Source organism: Leptonychotes weddellii, chromosome 9, assembly GCF_054177405.1.
Source record: "Leptonychotes weddellii isolate Sample4059 chromosome 9, ASM5417740v2, whole genome shotgun sequence".
In the NCBI taxonomy this organism is placed as follows: domain Eukaryota; kingdom Metazoa; phylum Chordata; class Mammalia; order Carnivora; family Phocidae; genus Leptonychotes; species Leptonychotes weddellii.
The window spans coordinates 76,006,879-76,013,056 of record NC_138377.1 but is presented as its reverse complement, the minus strand read 5'-3'; the positions used below and the strand labels follow the sequence as shown (position 1 = coordinate 76,013,056).

The 6,178-nt window shown below is 42.7% G+C and overlaps 1 protein-coding gene across 1 annotated transcript in view; it reads left to right on the top strand.

Moving 5' to 3' along the window:
• TP53BP1 (tumor protein p53 binding protein 1) overlaps window positions 1-6,178 on the top strand; it is a 100,188-nt gene that overhangs the window by 1,286 nt on the left and 92,724 nt on the right. The gene's annotated exons all lie outside the window — the stretch shown is intronic.

Sequence of the window (6,178 nt, the reverse complement as noted above, 5' to 3'; positions counted from 1 at the left end):
AGGCTGCGCAGTATTGGAGGGACAGAATGACCTTCCAGCCCTGAGTCCCTGGTGAGTTGCTGTGCCGAAGATAGGGTTTGGCTAGTCTCCATCTCTGCTGAGTGCAGGACTCCAGTGCAATGAGCTCAGACTGCAGCAAGGGGGATCTGAGTAAAACGCAGGAAAGACCTTCCCAGCTACAAGTAATGTGACACAGTGAGTTGGGTAAACTTGGGAGACAGTGGTGTTACTTCCCCAGGGAATTCTCAAAACAGAAGGGGCAGTGTTTGAACCGAAGAGGCTGACCAGTCCAAAACCAAAGAACCAGGGGATGGGAAAGAGGACTGAGGAGGCTGGCACTGTTTTATGACCGACTAGAATATTCTTGTAAAAATGGTGTGTGCTGTTAAGTCTTACCACCCCCGTTCCTCAGTGTGTCCACATCACGTACTCTGCACTCCAGCATCTTCTTTTACCCAAGATTCTGAATCATTCTGTGCATGTATGTATCAGATAGAGAACCTGTCTTTCATGCTTGGGCTCCAGCAGCTCTTTGCCTTACATTTTGGGGATTTGCCTTACATTTTGGGGATAGTACAGGGTAGAAAGGAGCACAGTTCCTGATTCTAATCCCCCTCCTCTCTGGAGGCCCTGAGGAGGATTAGACAGTGCCTGCATACTAAGTACCTCACTGCCGTCCTAGTCCTGATCATGGGGCATGTGTGATAGCTGAAGAGCCAGTCTACTCTGCAGTCAGTTTGGATATGCCCTTACCTGAAACTAGTATTATATGTCAATTATATCTCAATTAAAAAAAATGGATATGGCTCTGAAAATCCCTTCCGTAGCAGAGAAGGAGAAATAAGAGTACTAGCAGAACATCAGATGGTGGTGGTGCTTCCTCTGTATGACACATGAAACGATGTTCCGCTACATCTCTGCCCCACCATTTGCAGATCTGAGTCTGGCAAAGCTTGGAGAGATGTGCAGTTCTCCTCTTCCGCAACCAGACAAGAGTGCCACGTGGAGGCAGAAAGCCAGAATAGGCTGTAGGGAGAAGAAGGGGACAGTTTCTATAGCAACTGTAAAGATGAGACCTTTAACTACCACAGAGCCTCAGAATAAGGGTCAGCAGCAGTTAACCACAGGCTCTGCTTTCATCAAGTCTGACAAAGAAGTTAAACAATAGATCTGAATGGTATAGGGAAGGACCACACACTGATCAGATGGTAGGGGCACAAATTCAGGTCTATGATCTCAGGCCCTGCTAGAATTAGGTTTTGTTAATTGCAGCTGCAAAGGCAGGCTATGATAATACTAAATTGCACATATAGGCTGGAAGAGCATTCAGCACAGGCTGTTCTTTAAAAGGCAGAAAATGTCATAGAAAGATTGACTGCAGGTATGTCTTAATTACCCCACTCTTTCCTTAGTTAACAGTATCCCAGCCATTGGGTGATGATTCCAGTAGCATCATTATATTATCAGAAAAATTTTTCAAGCATCAAATGGCACACAGCACCGTGTGCACAATGCTCTATAAAGAAAACTATGGAGGTTAGCATCAGTATCTGTGTTCCAGAATTTTAGAACTGAAGACAGAAAACACTTATGTACATATGTAAAAGGCATAGAAAGCTGAATAAAAATATTAAAGAAATACATGCATGAATTGCAAAGTATATAAACCTCTATTTTGTGTTTAGGAAGAGGGTGCTGTGGCAGGAGCCTAATAGTAAAAGGATGTCACCGCAAAGACCAGTCCAAAGGGATTACTGGGGGGGCGCCTGGGTGGCTCAGTCATTAAGCGGCTGCCTTCGGCTCAGGTCATGATCCCAGGATCCTGGGATCGAGCCCTGCATCGGGCTCCCTGCTCTGCAGGAAGCCTGCTTCTCCCTCTCCCACTCCCCCTGCTTGTGTTCCCACTCTCGCTGTGTCTCTCTCTTTCAAATAAATAAAATCTTTAAAAAAAAAAAAAAAGGGTAACTGGGCACCTGTGGTATGCATGATTGTGAGGAACCCACATTAGTGTGTGGTGGTTATAGAGCCCACTTCAGTGTTTCATTTAACTATTGACCCCTGGAATGACCAAATCTGATCTTTTGGGAACTCCCTTATTCTGTAGTTTCTTCCACACTCTTGTCATGTAGGATTAGGAGATACAGTGATTACAACCAATGCTTTTCAAACTATTTGTGGTGAAGGACCCTTGAATTGTAGAAGGGGTCACTGGGGATCTACCACTGAAAGGGGAGATTAGAGGAGATGCAAAAGGAAGATGCTATTATAGGCTCTTTCCTTGGGTATGCACTGCAGTGGGCACAAGGCAGAAAACAGTATAAATCTGGAATAGTATGAAAAGTAATTGTAGCCTTGGCTAAGTGTAAGCCAGTTAAAGGATTCTCAGACCTTCACCAGTTCACAATATCTAGTGATAAGTTATTGAATAGGTACATTATGCACATATTTAACAAAGTAGAAGGGCATCTCTAAATTTTTTCTGGAAACAATTTCATGTTTGGCATTTAAATTTAAATTAAATTTAAAAATTTCATTGTCCTCATGAGAAAATACAAACTTTATTAGGATTAATTGCACTCATCTTGAATTATGTGTATGTGGGAAAGGAGGGCACCATAATGCTTTCAATGCTTGGGGTCTCCACAGGACTTAAGCCAACTCTGATAATTCATAAAGAAAAGACACTGACTCCTCCCTTACTTCTGGCCTGATGAATGTCATGAGTTTTTCTGAGGATCTGAGCTCATTTGACAGAATTCCAGCCTGCTCTGCCAGATTGCATGGTCTTATCAACTAAAATATCCAAAAGGAGCTTCATGCAGCTCAGATTCCCACTCTGTACTCAGTTCTGCCTATAAAGCATTCTTTACACAGAGAGAGGCGTGTTGGATTACAGGATTGCTGTGTCAGAGGTTTATCCTTGGCTTTTGGGGAAAATACTATGATCATAATGCATACCAGCAGCCATAGGGTCACCTCTTAGCATGTACAGCTGGTTTATCTGCAGAGGCACTGAGTAAAATAATCTCTGAAAAGGTTGAGGTGGGGGAGAAATCTGCATTTATTACTATGTCTGGCACACAGAGGAGGTCCACAGTAATTATCTGTTGGATAATTTTCCCAATTGCTATTTGTTAACATTAAATAACGGGAAAAGCACAGGCACTGGATTTACCCTCTCCCCAGAGAACATTGCAAAAGGACAATGAAGATATTTACCCCTTTTCCTCCCTTACTCCCCTCATTCTTTTGTTGAAGAAAGTAGTTCCCAAAAGTAAAAGAGAAACATTTAGAGATACTGTCTTCCTTTAGCCATTCCACTAGCCTGTGAGATGGAAGTTAGTGTTTGGTTGTGGCCACCATTTTCCTTTAGCCTTCTGAGCAAAGCTACTCTTACTACAGGAACCTCTAAGGATTTTCTTGTGGTGATGGACATGCTGGTCATAAAGATAATCCAAACCTAAGTGTATAACTTAGTTTTGAGGCCATGCCTGTGTATGAATCAAATTTTACATCATTTTTAAAGGTATTTGTAGAATAGAGTTGCTTTCCTTGAAGGAATGCTTGGGTTGAAGAAGTATCGTTCCCTTCTCAGTGTCACAAAACCACAGTTAACTTTTCCCTTCCTTCTTCTTTTCTTGAAGATCCTTCATAATATACCCTAACTTCCCTTTCTAATATTACCTTTTTTAAAAAAGATTTTATTTATTTGTTTAACACAGAGAGAGAGAGAGAGAGCGCGCAAGCAGGCAGAGCGAGAAGGAGAAGCTGAGCAGAGAGCCTGATGCAGGGCTCAATGCCAGGACCCTGGGGTCATGACCTGAGCCAAAGGCAGATGCTTAACCAACTGAGCCATCCAGGCATCCCTCTAACATTATCTCTTGCAAATACTTTGCCTTAACCCTTATTCAGTCAATCTGAGCCACTTGCCTTTCCTTCATTTTTTTTTTTTAAGATTTTATTTATTTATTTATTTATTTATTTATTTATTTATTTATTTTAGAGAGAGATAGAGAGCATGAGCAGGCGTGGCGGGGAGGAGCAGAGGGAGAGAGAATCTCAAGCAGACTCCATGCTGAGTGTGGAGCCCGTAGTGGGGCTTGATCCCATGACCCTGAGATCCTGATCTGAGCCAAAACCAAGAGTCGAACGCTTAACCGACTGAGCCACCCAGGCACCCCATCCCTCAGTTATTCTTATACTTTCTGTTTAGGCTGTCTCTTTTTCCTTGGATGCTTTGGTTCACCTTCATTCTCATTTAGTGATTTATTTACTTTACCCTTTTGATTTACTTTGTTTATAGAACAAGGTTCCATCTTGGTCCACAAAGGATTTAAGGAGTATTACCAAACTCAAACACAGGTGCTTCTAGGAAACTGACTTCCGCAGTTGCCAACTCTGTGCTTTAGTTTTCTCTTCGGTAAAATTATAGTAATTGTATGCCACCTTATTGTTATTTTGAGAATTAAGTGGGACAATCTCTTAAATATGCTTAGAACAATGTCTGGAATTCATTTACTTATTCATTCATTCAGTAGTATTTATTGAGCACTTACTGTGTGCTAGCACACACAGTACACAAAGACCCCTGCTCTTTTGGAGCTTATATTCTAGTGGGGGAGAAAGATAATAAATAGTAAAGAGGTAAATGATATAGTATGTCAGGAAAGATTAGTGCTGTGGCAAAAAAGAAGGTATGGTAAGGGTGATTCAGAATGCTGATGGGGGCTGTGGTGATGGGGAAGAATGGTGAAGGGATAGGAAAGGTTGCAGGTTTCTTTTTTTTTTTTTTTTAACATTTTATTTATTTATTTGTCAGAGAGAGAGAGAGCACAAGCAGGGGGAGCAGGAGGCAGAGGGAGAAGCAGGCTCCCTGCCAAGCAAGGAGCCAGAAGTGGAACTAGATCCCAGCACCCTGGGATCACAACCCAAGCCAAAGGCAGATGCTCAACTGACTGAGCCCCCCAGGCGTCCCGAGGTTGCAGTTTTAAATGGGCTAGGTCTTACTGAGAATATGAAACTTGAGCAGACTTGAAGAAAGTAAGGGAGATAGCCGCTTGGATATCTGGCAGAAGAGTCTTGTAGAAAGAGAGGATGGCTAATACAAAGTAGCAGTATGCCTGGTACATCCAAGGAATATCTGGAGCCCATGGTCGCTGGAGTGGAGGAGTAAGAGAAAGAAGAATAAGAGATGAGACCAGGGGGATAGTAGGGACCAAATCACATAGGGCCTTCCTTTAAGAAAAAAAAAAAAAAAAAGATTTTATTTATTTATTTAATTATTTGAGAGAGAGAAGGGGAGGAAAAATGGGTGGAGGGGCAGAGGGAGAGGGAGAAGCAAACTCTCTACTGAGCAGGGAGCCCAACGTGGGACTCCATCCCAGGACCCTGGGATCATGACCTGAACAGAAGGCAGACTCTTAACCAACTGAGCCACCCAGGCACTCCCCTTTTTTTAAGATTTATTTATTTTAGAGAGAGAGAGCACATGAGTGAGCATGGGGGTCGGGGCAGGAGGGGCAAAGGGAGAGGGAGAGAGAGAATCTCAAGCAGACTCCCCACTGAGTGCGGAGCCTGAGACAGGGCTCGATCTCACAATCCTGAGATCATGACCTGAGCCGAAATCGAAAGTCAGACGCTTAACTGACTCTGCTACGCAGGCGCCCCCATAGGGCCTTCCTTATAGGCATTGTTGGACTTTGGTTTTTTCTCTGAGTGAAATGGGGAACATATGCAAGCTTTCAAACAGAGGAGTTATGTGGTTTGACTTAGATTTTTATAGGATCACTTTGGCTGCTGTGTTGAGAATAGACTGTAGATGTTGTAAGGGTTACAGTGGGAAGTCCCTCAGGGATCTTGCCGTAATCTGGGTGAGCAATGATGTAACTCAGACTAGAGTGATGTCAGTGGAGATGGTAAGAATCGGTGAGATTCTAGACACACAGTATTTTAAAGGTAGAGCCAATGTGATTTCCTGTCTGATCAAATGAAGAATGAGAGAGAAATAGAATAATGACTCCAAAGATAAACCAAAAACTTGAAAAAAAGTTACTTATAGGAGGAGAGAAGAAGCAGACTGTGAGGCAGCCAGGGATAGGAGGTAGACTTAAAAATTTATTTTGTAGATTTGACTTTGAAATATAAATGTTTTAGAGCAGTATGAACCAAAATTAATTCA